Source organism: Melitaea cinxia, chromosome 13 (genome assembly GCF_905220565.1).
Source record: "Melitaea cinxia chromosome 13, ilMelCinx1.1, whole genome shotgun sequence".
NCBI lineage: Eukaryota > Metazoa > Arthropoda > Insecta > Lepidoptera > Nymphalidae > Melitaea > Melitaea cinxia.
Genome location: NC_059406.1, coordinates 6,911,196 through 6,927,949, shown reverse-complemented (window position 1 = coordinate 6,927,949; position 16,754 = coordinate 6,911,196). Strand labels below are relative to the sequence as shown.

The window sequence follows — 16,754 nt, the reverse complement described above, 5'->3', positions numbered from 1 at the left end:
GAAACAGCTGGAAATATCTTACTCCATATTTTGAGCACCCCGATTGCAGCCGAAACGATATTGTCACATAAAAATTAAGTAAGTAATTAAAAACCGACTTTAAACCTTGTTTATATACTTTTTATTTTATATGATTTACAATTCAGAACTTAAGAACTAAATATTTACAGATAGTTATGGAACAAATTATGTCCGCGTGGAATGGTGCCAAGAATGTTTATAGTAAAAAATAAATTTTATAGTAATTTCCAAAAGTATATATGAGTGGAACGATCTTGAATCATTGATAATTTGCTTACGACAAAATGTTTCTATAAAGTAAATATGATTAAATGTGTTCAAACACAAATGTTTTATTGATTCAGCCTTCACATTCCAATGCTGTGCATAAGCCTATTTAAAATCAAACATATCTTTATTCAAATAGGCTTCAAAAGCACCTTCGAAAAGTCACTAAGTCCACTCATCCTTATCATCTATGTCCTGGACCGAATAATAATCTTTAGTATTTAATTTCTTTTCAATACATACTTCATATTTATTCTCAGACAATTTCAATATTGTTCGTGGAATTTTATTATACATGCGAATACCATAACCCAAAAAACAGACGTTTACTTAACGCAGTCGGTAATGTGGAGTTTCAATTTCGTTATTCCTTCTCGTGTTTATACTGCGATTATTATTATTTATATTAAAACAATCGATATTCTTGTGAATATACATAATATTGTTATAAATACATTGTGAAATAATTGTTAATATGTCTACCTTATGAAAAATATTCCGCAGGGAAACTCGAGTTTCGACATCATAAATGCCGCGAATAATAATAATAATAATAATAATCTTTATTGGACACAATCATAAATTATACAATACAGATTACTCTGACTCCTGCACTAGTTTGCCCTGTGTTGCAGACGCCAGTATCCTCCTCCCCCTAAATATAAATAGCCTTTTATTTGCAAAATAAATACAGTTTCAATATCTGTAGCATTACCCCCAGTAACAGACCTTGAGACATAATACTATGGAAACAGCTAAATTATATTAAACGAACAGGAGCAACATCGGTCAAATGTGAGCTTTTGTAACTGGAAATGGGACCTCCACTGAAGTTTTGAATCCCAATTTATCCCTAAGAACTACTGTTGTAGTATCATTGACAATAATATATTTCTCCATGTAGCCGAAGGATCGGAGCAACTTGGATTACCACGCTGCTTCATTGTAAGATGGCGGATATATTCCCTAATCCCTATTATTATGAATAACAATCGCTATCAGGTGTCTATGATAGAAACCGGGATCGACAGCTTAACGTGCTCTCCGAGACACGGCAGACAGATATACAAGGAGAGACACCTAGACCGAAAATAAATATTTTTATAAGTATAAATTTTAATCCGTGACCGCCATTGTGCAGGGGCCAACACGGTGCAACACTACACCAGAGCGGTCATTTACACTAATTATGATTATTTAGTTATTATGTAGTTGATTCTGAAATTTAACACAATTTCTACATTTTGTAAGATAAGAGAGAACAGATTAGACGAGAATTATGTTGTGTTGAGAATTATGCTTATGACATGATTATGTATTCCATTAGATATAAATAGTAATTAATGCGGCCGTTCTTTTTACTCAAGGTTAAAATACTGTACCATCATCATATAACGTCATAATGGTTATCTTTAAGGAAGTAAAAGCCATATATTTTTTTGTGAAGTTAATGAGTAAAAAATGTACCTACATACTAAAATACATTTTTAATTCATCGTATACTTTACTTTGTTAACACTTTGGACATAAATATCATTATAAGTTTTATTTTTTTACATCTGAAAGGAAAAGAGTTCGTTATCTGAATTGGCTTAACATTTACTGCGCATTGAAGCTAAATACAATTATATGTACACAGTTTTTCACTTTGTTAACAAAAGTTTCACTCAGAAGTTTCAAACCCTTCCAAAAGTAAATTTCCACTGAAATAATCCGAGGTGTGTTATAAGAAAGTAACAATAATAAAATAATATATAGAATGGATAGTAATTTGCAGCGATGTCAGTCAGTCAGTCAGTTCAGCAAGAAGACTACCTCGCAACCCATGTGCACTATTTGCGACTACTAGAAATCGTACTAAACTAGGAAAAATAGCACCTATTACACGTTTATAGCGTATTTTACGTTTATACAATAGCTGTGTTATTATCATATTAATAATATAAAGTCAGCTGCTGAAAAATTATGAATAACGTAATGTGTCTGCTCAATTATATGTCATCTAATATGTATTAATAAATAAATAAATAAATAAAGGAAAACACAAATAAACTGCTGTAGAAGACTTAGAAGTCGAGAAGAAAAACGTAAAAAAAGCATTAAGCCCGCCTTTTGTACAATTCTTTAATGTATTGTGCAATAAAGTATTATAAAAATAAATAAATAAATGAATAGAGAATAATTGAATAATATACATAGCAGAAATTAAAATGATAGTTAAATCTAGGTACAGATTTAAGACATATCTAGGACAAACTATGTGCAAGACAATTTAGTAACGTAGACAAATAGAAAACACGATTATTCGAAAACTCAGTTAGGAATATGAAGTGGAAGGCAAACAGCTACAACTCAGAAACAAGGATATAGTGAAGGTTTTTGTCATCAAATGAGGTCAAAAGATCAAATAATGTGGTGAAATACTTTGCTCTGTTACGTTCATTACGCTACCGTCCCGCCGTGTTGCCGTGGATAAAAGGCAGTGAAGTTTAAATAATTGAATCCGATGTTTTGGATTTGTTTGAATTATATAAATGATATTATAATACTTATGCATAAAAAGATTTAATGATATATTTTACAATTGTTATCTCAGAAGAAATGTTGCGACGTCAAAATTTTACAAAAGCAGTAAAAAGCGGTTACTGCCATTAGGCAGACAAGGCAGGTAGGAACCTTTGACGGTAGTATGAAATGAAATGAACTATTTAAAAACTATCTCTCGGCCAAAATTCGTGTTTGTGCCACAAAAATTAAACACTTTCCTACAAACTTGTAAGAGCCCTTGGACCGCCTTTGGAACGCAGCCCTATCGAAAAATCCGTTCTTAGTGGACGTCTACTAACTATATACTACTTCCCTACCAGATTTCATGCTCTTGCATCCAGCGGCTTTAAGATATCGTGATGAGTCAATGGCTCAACGATTTTATATATGTTTTTTATATTCATAAATAACAACGTAACATACTTAGTACTTAGTAATTGTATCTACTTATTTATAAAATTAACTGTACCTATTACAATGGAATTTTATCAAAATTAATATTAGAATTATGATAAATGTATTTTTAGACAGAGGTAATGTTTTATTATGTAAAGCTAAGCCAAGCTAAAAAGGTAAACCTCCTCTGTAAACAAACATTCGAACACAATAAGAATTTTTAAATAGCCTAAATGCCGTGGTTAAAGCGTTTAAAGAAACAAGAAAACTGACCCTTTTACAAAAGTTATAAAAAAAAAATCATTGAAGTATTAATTGCTTAACTTTTTAGTGACTTAAATATTTAGTGCTGGCTGGTGCGCTTGTGGTTGCAGGTTCGATTCCAACAAATAACAAGCATTTGTATTAGTTACGTCGCGTTGGCGCAATGGTCACAGCCATGGATTGTACCTGTTGCGCTGGCGGTTGTGTGTTCGATCCTCGTACGTGACAAACATTTGTATTGGCCATGCAGATGTTTGCCGTGGTCTGGGTGTTTATGCAGTCCTTATGGGTCTCCCCACCGTGCCTCGGAGAGCACGTTAACCCGTCGGCCCCGGTTGTTATCATGTACACCTGATAGCGATCGTTACTCATAGTGGGGAATATATCCGCTAATCCGCATTGGAGCAGCGTGGTGGATTAAGCTCTGATGCCTCTCTTACATGGAGACAGAGGTGTATGCCCAGTATGGGGAATATTACAGGCTGAAGAGTATTGGTCATATAGATATTTGTCGTGTAAGCATAAAGACAAATACACGCGAAGAAAGACAACAACTATAAGAGTGATTGTTTTGTCTCATAGCTACTATGCAAAAATCATGACAATCCTTTGCCTTGTGTAATCTATAATCTAACATATCCCTGTGCTGAATTTCATCCACTCAGCCGTTTTGATAGGATTGAGTAAAAAAGTTATTTAAACTATTACATTAATAATAGTAACAAGATTAAAGTACGTATTTTATTTATTTAACTGAGGTAGGGCACAGCAGGAATTTCTTGCTCAAAATATGAAGCAGCCCGACTGGGGAAGTACCTCGACCTTACAGAAGATCACAGCAAAATAATACTGTTTTTAGGCAGTATTGTGTTCTTGTTGGTGAGTAAGGTGACCAGAGCTCCTGGGGATTGGGTCGACAACGCGCTTGCGATGCTTCTGGTGTTGCAGGCGTCTATAAGCTACGGTAATCGCTTACCATCAGGTGAGCCGTACGCTTAGTTGCCGACCTAGTGACATAAAAAAAAAACGTATTTTAAGCATTATGTTTTTCGAGTTAAAGCGTGGTTTTTGCTTTATTCTTCAAAAACCTATCCCGATTAAAAAAGTGAAATGAATTGTATTTTTAGAACAAGTTGATTAAATTTGGTATTTTTTAAGCAATAGCGAGCGATTTTTAAATTTATATAATTTTATAAATAAATTAGTGATATCAAGTCGTTGATATTTTACGAAACAAGTATAAAAATCTAAGTAGATAAAGAATGAAAAAATTTTGATCATGTTTATGATTTGTAAGTCTTCAGTTAAATAGAGCAGCCCTTATATATAGTCTAAAATGCGTTGTCTAAATATCTTTGTTGATGTACTTTTTTTTAAAGTAAAGCTTAAAGATAAAATAGTATAAGTATTATTTTTTAAGAAATTAAGCGAAAGTTCATGGCGAGATTTGAAAACTCATTTAACGAGTCAACAGTATTAAACAGTGTCTTTCTCTCTCTCTCTCACTACTTGTTCTAACTTTTCAGCTTAGAGATTTTATGTGAAAATATATACATACGAAATCAAGAACCTTTGAATAATAAAACAGATATAAATCTAATTTTCATAAAATTTGCTACCAACACCTCATCTCGATTATCATAAGGAAACAGGTACCTCCAAGGAGTTGCTGAATCTCCTACTAGGCGCGTCCCCAAGTGGCGGATAGAGGAACGCCGCCGCGTCTCTCGGCGCGGATGGGTCGGTTTGGGGGTTCGGGGAGGTAAGGGTGCATTCCAGGTACTACTTTGGTTTTATCAGGGTGGATCCACGATTGCACTAGAGGAACAAAGCGGGTGGGTTCGCTCGCTCGCCCTTTGGCGTGAAAGCGCATGACAGCCGGGTTCCTCTGGTCTCCCTAGAACTTTACTCAGTTGCTCTGTACATTCCGACGACCGAGGACGACCTTAACCTCATAGCTGCCTGGCCTTAGACGGTGGAATGCTCCTAGATCTCGTCTCCCTCCTGTAGATAGCGGTGGGATTAACTTGGACTGGTTGAGCGTCCCTTCCGATGGGGCCGAAAGGCCGGGGGCGTCATAATAGAATGCGAAAGCATTCCCAGGGCGTCCCCACTACGATGCCACCGAAAATCAGATGGTGGTTTTGGTGGATAGTCTGGCAGTTGGCTGAGAGTTTCACACTTCCGTCGCCCTCGGATGGCGGGGCTGGTGCGTAAATAGCATTTCTCTATGTATAAAGTGTATTATTACCCACTAACAAAACTACAGCCTTTTTTGTAGAATAATGTAATACCATAGGTATTATAATCGCAAATAAAATTGCAACTTGAAAATATTAACTCTACATAAACTTATTATATTGTAGTAGATAGAAGTTTTAAACAAAAATTAAAACCTTTCAAAAATAATCTTTAGAACTTACTTTCACTATGTACAAATTTAAAAAAAGAATCCAACATAAAATTCATTTGTACATCATATTTTTCATAGATATAATCTGAATAAAATCTAAATACTGTTGACAAGCTTTTCTATACATAATAATGTTAGTACATTCAAATATGGTTAGTCGATTGTAAAAATCAGGGCCCGTATTTTATATTCCCAAAAGCAGATTACCGCATGGAAAATAAAGCAAATATACGTACGTACTCGTACATACGTAAATATGCAGTTGAAAACAGGCAACGAATAACGTATCTGACTCACAGGAAATAGACCTGTCCATCTAATTATACGATATAATCATCTTTGCAGAGACTTTGGAGGAGCTGAGCAAACTGCTGGGCAGCATAAACGAGTCTTCCCGCCGAGTCAGTCTCGGTATGAATTTAGACAAAACAAAAGTTATTTTTTTTATACTAAGTCATACCCCATACCGGTATCGGTCGATGGTAACCTCCTATAAGTTATTCAGGATTAAGTCTACCCACGCCATACTATTCAACTAAGCCGAAACAACTTCGTGAAGAAAGCCGATAGGAGTATTCGGAGGTTGGGCTGGACGTGCATTTGGCAGGCTTCGATGATTCTTCACTTCGAAGGTTACGCAATGCTTGAAGACAGCAGTCTTCGAGCAATGCATCCTGAATATTGTCTGAAATACTTACCTAGCTTATGTCTCTTAATTATAATCTACCTTTGTACCAAATTTTAACTAACATAGATCTAGCAATTTTCGATGATTCGCGGTTATTCAATGAAAAACCAAAGCAAGCAAAGCAAAAATATTTGTAAAATAGCGATTCACAAATTAAAAAAATATATATTTGCGAACAGTAAATATATGAACATAGAAAACACACTTATTACGTTTAAACCAAACGAAACACCAACAATACAAACGTGTCTAATCTGAATATATTATAATCTGAGTTTATGTTCTATCAGTCGTCTTTCTAAGCGTCTTATAATGCTACCTATATAAAAAATTTACCACATTAATTGTTGTAAAAGGCTAAAGGAAATATCATATTTTTCTTTACGGTTCTATGTATTTCAATATACCGAACAACACTGGGTGATCCGTTTGACGCCAGTCGTATCCAAGAATTCAAACTGAAACGTTGCGTCATCTGTTAACAAAATCACTGGTACAAAGTTTGTAACCGCGCTAAATATTAAACAGTGTGAACAAGTGTCATGCATAATTAATTAGTGTTTTTGATTTTGAACGTAAAATCGCATTGTAAAGTGTTGGTTTTGAAATCGAACATTGAATCACAAAAATATGTAAGTGAAAACTATTACTTATAAATTTTTAATATTACATAAAATTATTTAAATTTTGTTCCTAAAACAATATCTTCAGATGAATTTCAAGTTTTTTTTTTCTCACATATAACAACTGTTTCAATAACTTTAAATAATTAAATGTTAACTAAATATGAATAAAATACAATTATGTCTTCATGAAGAATTAAAGCTTCATTAAATTGAATTGCAAACACTCCTTACGCCCAAATACTAGTTCGATGGCGAATTAAAATGTTCAGGGAAAAAAACGTATTTTCCTCAAATGCTATCTCAATAAGATATCCACTCTTTTCTATTAAATGACTGTTGAGGGTCCGACATGGATTAAGCCCATGAAAACTGGTTTTGCAATATTTATCTCATGGTTTTTTTTTTACGCTAAAAACTTGCCTGTATTAACGTTATCACTTATTTATTTATTTATTGATTTATTAAAGGATAACCAACAAAAGATACATTAATAATAGTTTGTTACACATGAGTTTACAATAGGATGTCAATGCTCTTTTAATTATAGGTTATCACAACATGCATTATCACGTCAAGTACAATTAGTTAATGAGTAAATAAAAAAATTAAAAAAAATAATCAATAAGCAATCATTAATAAAAATTCATAATTACAATATCGTTAATATGTATCAAGTTTATGTGCTAATCCAGTAACAATTTAGAAATACTTATACTATTAAAATTAAAAAAATAAAAATTTATAATCAAAAATTAAAAATCAAAAATCGAATAATCAAAAATTAAAATCAAAAATTAAAATTAAAAACTTAACTATAAGTCAATTGAAAAGTTACAAATCACAGTCAAATTACACTCAATAATTTAACTTATATCATTGCAATGAAAAGGACACATCTGACAAACAGGTAACGTTACGCTTAAATTGGGGCAGCTCGTCATGGCATATATCAATGCTTGGAATTCTTTTCGTGATGCTGTTATACAGTGTTGAAATTCTCGGTACAGGGAATTTTTTTCCCAATTGTATTCTATAGACTCTTACATCTAACAGCCGGCATAGTTGTCGGAGTATTTTAGGTGGGACATAAAAGGCAAATTACATAATGTTATAATTATTAAAGAAATGGATAAATGTTTACAGAAATTAATTCTTTCTTCATTTCCTTTTTTTTAAATATCTTAAGATTTTAACCCGAAAAAAGGAGGTGCTACAGGTATAAGTATTATTGAAATCTTAATATACGGTATGTAGTGCCGTTAAAAATCCCAATAAGGTAATGTAAATACGATATTAGTAATTCATATAAGATAACATAAAAACTAGAATATAAACTTAAAAAAATGTGTGCGTGTTTTCTTCCACTTTAATATTGTTAATATTTTTTTTATTTATTTATTTAAGAGAGGTCAAAGTTTAAAATAGATATTTAAAGAAAGTGCTTTGACACAAGTGAAAAAATTTATTTTAATTTTAAAATAAACACGTTGTTGAAGTCTCTATAACACATTGCATTAAACATATAATAGTAATAAGCAATTAAGAAATAATGAGGGATAATGAGAAATAGTTCTTAAATGAAAATTAATTGAACGATTGATAATTAGGATGTATCGAATGTGAAACAACCATGGGTCATAATAAGAGATGATCCGCTTACATGTAGCTAACATTTTGTTCTCGGTCACGAATTACTCGAAAATAAAACATGGGGAATCGTAAGGACATGGAAAAGATAATTAGTTATGATTTTTGATGATCTTGACGATGGCGTCTCGAGAAATTTAAAATACAATGCTTATTTGAATAACATTAAATGGTTTCTTTTTAAGGAAAATAAAAATATATTCAAGGATAATATTATAGCACTAATTTTCGAAATATAATCTACCATTTTGTTCTTTCAAATTTGTGCGGGTATATTATTTTACTTTTGAAAGTATTTTTTTTTATATTCTTATTTTTCAAATAAGACATATAGCTGTTTAAACTTACTTTTCGTTAATTACGAACTAGAATTTTATACGAAGTTTCACTGCCTGTTTTATATATTCTCTATATATACATATATAGAGAGGCTGCAATTTCAAAAATGTTGGAACAATAATAAATTATTTTTGATTATTATGTAATTATTTATTTAAATTTTCGTACAAATTTTCATTGCCTTCAACTCAATATTGCATTTCAACTGTTTCAAGCTTTTTCTTGATATCTGTTCCCAATTTACCTATCTATGTACCAAATTACGTCGAATTTAGATTATTTGGTTTGTAACAAATGAAAATCACATCGTTAATTAAAAAGTACATCTCATTAGAAGCCAGATAATCGCCTCCAAATCTATATACTTCTGAGAAACAAATCTGCACATAATTGTGTTTGCTCACAAACAAAAAAGAAACTCACTTCAATTACATCGACAAGTAATAGAACGTAAGAAGTCGAAAAAATGGGTAAGTAAATTCGTGTTAACAAATATTATATTTTATGGGAAGTAGAACAAGGAAGAAGAAAAAGACAAGCATCAGCATTCGAATAAAATAAGAATAATCAAAATTGGTTTACATAGTGAAAAGTTATGCGGTATACAGCGTAGGTCGATGAAAAAATAATCATGTAAATACACATATTAGACCTCAATCTCAATTAAATTTAAACGGGACCACATCACATGCACCACCTTTCGATTAAAATAAAAATCATCAAAATCTGTTTACCCAATCAAAAGTCCTGAAAAAAAAAAACATTAAAAAAATACAGTTGAATTGAAAACCTCCTCCTTTTTTGGAAGAACAAGTTAAAAAATAAGTTATTTGTTATTTTGTCTTGTACATTATTTCTGTGATGCGGGACATATGTCCAATTATATTATAATATTTAATATAAAACAATAAGTATAATTCTAGCAAAAATAACGATATTAATTAACAAAAAAGTAAAAACTACATGCTTCTAATGTTGTTGGTGCTCTAACGTCCTTAAACTTTCAGTAATCAAAAGTTCCTCGTGACTCTCTTTATGATGACGTCAACCTTTGTCTGCGTTCGCCCTCTTCAGTAACTTACTAAACGAATGACACATATTATTTAATTGAGCGCGGGGGGTCTGCCACAACCCAGTTGGTCTTTAGTGGTTGATATTTTTTTTAGGCATTTACACTAGCAACTTGTCATTTCTGATAGCTTCCTAGCTCGTTAGTCGCTCCTCCCTCTGTAACGTCTACACGGTGGAAGTTATTAGACATGGTGTGCGGTAGCACTTAGGGTCATTGCAACCCCGAACGATTACTAGCGTAGTTTAAATTTAGTTGGGTACATTTTTGTATTTTATAGTTTTTGAAATTTTTTTTATTATGTTATCAATTTCGAGATATTAAAACTGTTTATTACTCGATGTAAGCAATTATATTGTCTACAAAAAATTCGTTTATATTAAATTTTTATCTCTGTTAGAGGTCATCCATAAAACACGTTTGCAAACAAGGGGGAGGGAGGCATTATTAAGCGTGATGAGGTATGACAAGGGGGGATAGGGTATGACAAATGTGACGTTCGCACTACATTAATTTTTAATTTTTCATAACTTTTTAAATTTAAATTTTTGTCGACAACGATAAAATATTCTTTATAAGGGCAGGGGGCTACTTTTTAGTAATATTTGCTAATTATTATTACTTACGAAGGTGGGAGGGATCCAACACGGTTAAGGACTGCTGTTTTTTGATGTGCCTAATTAAAGGTTGATTGCGTCACCATCATCACATGAAACATGATCCACCCCATTGGCTTATAAGTAGTTATTATTTTAATCTTTTTAATTAAGCTCTATAAACGTCAATATTACTTTTTACGTCATATAAAAACAAAATTGTAAAAATGTATTTTGGTTGACGAATAAAAAAAAAAACTAGTTGTAATATTATACAAACTCGTTTCAAAATCTGTCATGTTTGTTAAACATTTGATCTTGAACATTAGTGCGTACACGTTAAACGACAAACGTTTTTTTTTTGGTATCGCAGGGCAACCCATTTACGGATGATATCCAGGACGCCCGGGTAGGCAGTCCTAGACCGTATGTCGGCTTCAGCACTTGGGGGTGCAGTACCGACCAAACCCCTGCGGGAGCCTTCAGCCGCTTTAATGGGAGGGTTGGTTTGATTTAGCTTTCGTAATAAAACAATAAATTAATACGCGAAATTTTTTTCTGCATCCATATAGTATTAGTATGAAAGTAATGGCTATGGACTAAATAACCGTTAAATTAATCATACGAGTACGTTGTACGTACCTTGACTTTACGTTATGACTATAGACAGTGATAACTTTTATAAAACGTTCAATCTCGCATTGATACGTAACCCATAGAGGTACTTAAAATGGCTTAGATTATGTTGCATGCCTGTTGTCGCAATCTGGGGATACGCAGCCGTGCATGTAGTAGTCGATAGTGTGTCATGTTTTTTTCGTTAAATTTTATTACATACTAGCTGTACCCGCAACTTCGTGCGCGTGAAATTTAACAGACAACTTATTGTTCAATTCGCAGAGTTATAAAACAAATAAATTTCTAAGTGCGTGTTCCGTCAAATTCAGTCCAGCCTTGTTCAGAGATTAGCCGGAACAAACAGACAGATTTTTTTATATGTACCGTGTATACATATATATATGAATTTAGTTATTTATATATTACAAACAGACATTCTAATTTTATTTATATTTATAACGAACGTAGGTTTTCGGTAAAACAGTTAATGAAATTAATATTAATTATCTATACAAATAGATAAAATTGGAGTATAATAGCATTGACTATAAATATATAAATATATAGAGTATAAATGCATATGGATGATACACGATACATAGCCCAATATAACATTTATTTTTTAATTTGTGTCTGTCTGTTTGTTCCGGCTAATCTCTGAAATGGCAGGACCGATTTTGATGGGCCTTTCACTGGCAGATAGCTTATATAGTAAGGAGTAACTTAGGCTAGTTAGGCTTTTATTTTAGAATTTTTTTATGACTCTGCGAATTGAGCAATAAGTTTTTTGTTGAATTCCACGCGCACGAAGTTAAAGATAAATCAAAAAGTATTTATCAGGTATCTATTAAATTTAAATAAGACAACGTGAAAAGCACCCGTTTTCGTTCAAAAAAAATCATGAATATAATAGGTACAGCTACTAAAAAGTTATAAGGTAACATAAATAGTACAGTCGAATTTAGAACCTTTTTTTTTATATTTAAGTAATACATAGTTATCAGTCTTAATTATTTTTACGAGACGAGTTATACATGCATATGTATAAATAGATGCTTTCATCACCGTCCGTAAAGTACACAACTCCATTGTATTTTTTATTATTGTCTATTTTGTATAAGCACATTCACGCTTGCCAAGAAACAGATACAGACTTTTTAATTTCAAGGTGTATATTATTTTCCAATTTGTAGTAGGTACATATCAGAATAAATCTAAATGGTAGAGATTAAATTTTAAATATGCAAAACCAGGCGACAATGACACCGCATAATTAGGATACCTGCTGATTATATTTAACAATAATTAGACGTGTTATATGACACATTTTGTATGAAAACTAGCTGACCCAGCGAACGTTGTTTTGCCCTTGTAGCTTAGGGGTATGAAAAATAGATATTGGCCAATTCTCCGACCTAACCGACAGGCACACAAAATTTTATAAAAATCGGTCCAGCAATTTCGGAGGAGTATGGTAACTAACATTGTGACACAAAAATTTTATACATAAGATTTACTCTTTATTAAAATCGTTTTATTTCGCTACACTGTACAGTGCAGAGCCTTCCAAAGCTTGTGAACTCTATTTTGTTCGGAATAAGTAACTAATTTTATTTGTCGATACATATAATACTCGACTGGTTTGATTATACGATATAGCTATTACATTTTTAATAAGTAACTCTCTCTGCAGACACTTAACCGCTTTTGCAGCCTGTAATATCCCACTGCTGGACATATGCCTCTTTCCCCATGTAGGAGACGGATCAGAGTTTAATCCACCACGTTGCTCCAATGCGAGTTGGCGGATATATTCCCTACTATGAGTAACGATCTCTACCAGGTGTACATGATAACAACTGGGACCGACAGCTTAACGTGCTCTCCGAGGTACGGTGGGGAGACCCACAAGGACTAACAACCAGACCGGAAGTAAATATTTATATAAACAAAAATATTCACTCCGAGTGAGAATCGAACCCGCAACCGTTGGTGCTTAGGCACGTCGGAATTATATTAATAGCCAACACGACACACGCACCATTACACCAGAACGGTCGTCCGATGAGCCGCGGTAACCGCTTACAACGTGATAATTCTTAATATATTGTTGTGCCCTTTATGTCGGTAAAATGTATTCGCATAACATACAACAATACACTTTATTGTACACTAAAATAGAAATAATACATATGAGATTGATTTTAACAAAGTATCATAAGGTACAAAAGGCAGCAAAGTAAATAAAACTATTGTGTATAAATCTTTACTTCAATGTTCTAGTAAAAAATATCTTCATAAAATGCTTTCTTATATAAATTTATACGACATACAATGATAAAAAAACACGGTACAATTATGTACCGTGTGTACCGTGGTTGATTAGTATATGTAAGCGCCATTTGGGTAGCCAGGCAAGCCGCCTAGTTTCCATGTTTGTATGTGTGTATGTAAACATTTGTGTCGAGGATTACTTAAACTATTGAGGACATTTTTAAATATATGTATTCATTTCTATGTTGATGACTAAACTAGCTTAATCTTCGTTTTGACCCGACTTCTAACTTTTCCCTTTGAGGAAACTCCCTAATGTGGGGTGTGATTGAAACCTGTCAACTTGGTAATTGTTCAAAAGATAAGGGAAAACTTCAATAAAATATTTTATATAGAAACATGACTGGAATTATGACGTATAACGGAAGTTATATATACAGTTATATGTCCGAGGAAAGACTGTCAAGCGGAAGTCCAGAGCTAGAACACCCCTTGGGGATTCCAAATCACCCCTATGTATATGATCCGATTTTTTATAGTTTAGGAGATATAATTTTTCTTAAAAAATTTCCGTGTTTTTCGACCTTAGCCCTATTTTTATCATAGCTTCGTAAATAATTGAGATAAACGCCTGATTTTTTTGTAATTTAGCTAAACCTTGGCTAGTTAGGAAACTAATACATACACAAATAAACCCTAAAAGTAAAATCATGCGCTTAAACATAAAAGAAGTACTTAAAAAAAGAAAAGTACAAAGTCCTGGGACATCCTGTATAGTAATTTTATAAATCTGAAAAGTTTGTTTGCTTAAATGCGCTAATCTCAGGAACAATTAGTTGGAATTAAAAAATTCTTAATGTTTTGGATAGCCCATTTACCAAGGCAAGCTATGGGCTATTCTTCCCAAATTAACGTGTGTGAAATCTCGAGGACAGGTGGTTTATAGAAATTTTTCAAAAAGAGACCGAATCTTAGTGAACCTTACACAAAAATATTTTCATAACCTACATAAGAACAGCATTCACCGGTCGGTTTGAAAATTTCTAGGCCGAGGATTGGACTGGGATTTATCACGCTGCTCTATCGTTAGTTAATCCACTGTGTATCAGGCAAAAGAGAAAATTTACTTATTAACACTTTGTGCCGCACTTCATGTATACACAGTGAAACTGTTGGAAGTAGAGCGCTGTCAGACAGGGCGTACTAAAGCTTGTTCCGTGTTTATATACCTACTCTTCTTTTTTTTCAGATTTCTTTCCAGTAACATTTCGTTGTTATACTGATAACATTGAGATCAATGTATAAAAACATTGTGTTTACTTAATTATAATCTTTATCTATATGTGCTTCGAGCTTTATCTCGAAAGGCTGACCGTCTACAAATTATATTACTAATGTGACTTTTTATTTATTAGAGATAATTTAAGACAGACTAAGTAAAGTAAAATATTCAGTTAAAAAAACTTAATAATAAATTTGAATAAAGACAAAATTAGAAATCTTAAAGGCTCTTTGAATGTAGAATTTGTTTTAAGAATATCTTAATCAAACTTCAGGTTTTCATCAAAGAACAGTTTATGCGATTTACACACAGAACGAACGACGAAAATTCACATTATAATATTGAGGGTGAGTTGGTCGTACACATCGGCGAAACTGCTCTCTCTCTCTTTCTCTCTCTCTGCTCGGCAAACACGTTGTTAGGGCGTAAATAAAACCGCAGGTTTTAATTACTATATTATTTGGTTTTATATTTAATACATATAGACGATCTTATCGCGGCTAGTGACATCAAGTGACAACTCTAATATTATTCTTAAAAAACACAACAATTACTCTATCAATAAACAACATATAAAACCTAGCTCACGGAACTTCGTATATCTTAACACCTCCCCTCGAAGTCGTGAGCGTATCGTACTGATTTCTTTATCATTCCTAGATTACCTAAACATTCATAATGTTTCGCTGCACCCAAACCTTTCGTAAAAACATCTGCAGGCATGGCATTCTCTCTATACACAAATATTTTTAATGACGATTTCGTGCCAAAAAATCATCCCCTTGCCGTCGAGTGCAACCTTTAGCAACTAGCCGAACTTTCTCTTATATTTTTCTCTTATATTTTATTTTATTTTATTATTTTTTCTTGATCTATCATTTGATTCTGTTTCCAAATGTTCATGTGCACTATCAAGCGATTTTCTCGCCCTAGATCTACTTCTTGTAGCATCTACGTATGATTCCTTCTCTTTCTCCTTATCTTGGTTCTGTTCATTTAAATCTATACATATCTTTTTATCATCTTCATTTTCCTATCAAGAATCTCTTCATATTGCTTATCAAATGCACTTTCTTTCATAAAATTTACATCTCGTGTTATAATAATTCTTTTGGTTTTAGGATCGTGAATTCTATAAGCTTTAGATTCTTTATCATAACCCATAAAGATCCCAACTTCCGAATTAAAAACATTTTTGAATATCATATCAAAAATTGACCGCTCCAGCGGGATTCAAACCCGCGTCTCCGACTGACCGTGTCGGCGCTCTAGCCAATTAAGCTATGGAACGATGTACCCGCTAGAGCGAAATTTTTGATATGATGATTTTTTTATTTTCGGTTTAAGCGAACCGTGGCGCCGTGGTTCCGAATTAGAGTTAAATTTACCTTTTTGGTTCCCCTTATCTTTATAGTAAAGTTTAGATTCAAAAACTTTCATATAGATCACTGTTGGTTTCTTTCCTGTCCAAACAGTGTATGGTATATTTCCGTTTAAAGCAGTTGTAGGACACCGATTTCGTATAAAATTAGCGGTATTTACAGCTTCTGCCCAAAAACTTGGAGGGCTTCCAGCTTGACGCATCATGCATCGTGCCATCTCAACTAATGTTCTATTCTTTCTTTCAGAAACACCGTTCTGTTGGGGTGTGTACGGTACAGTCAATCTCCGTCTAATTCCTTCTTTCTCCAAGAAATCATCAAACTC

At 33.0% G+C, this 16,754-nt stretch overlaps 1 long non-coding RNA gene across 1 annotated transcript; it reads left to right on the top strand.

Annotated features, from left to right (window-relative positions):
- Positions 1–4,494: 4,494 nt before the first annotated feature.
- On the top strand, positions 4,495–15,607 carry LOC123658810. The gene is made up of 3 exons (XR_006743938.1): positions 4,495–4,523; positions 14,511–14,514; positions 15,533–15,607. It is a non-coding gene; the product is annotated as an uncharacterized LOC123658810 (long non-coding RNA).
- The last annotated feature ends 1,147 nt before the right edge of the window (positions 15,608–16,754 follow it).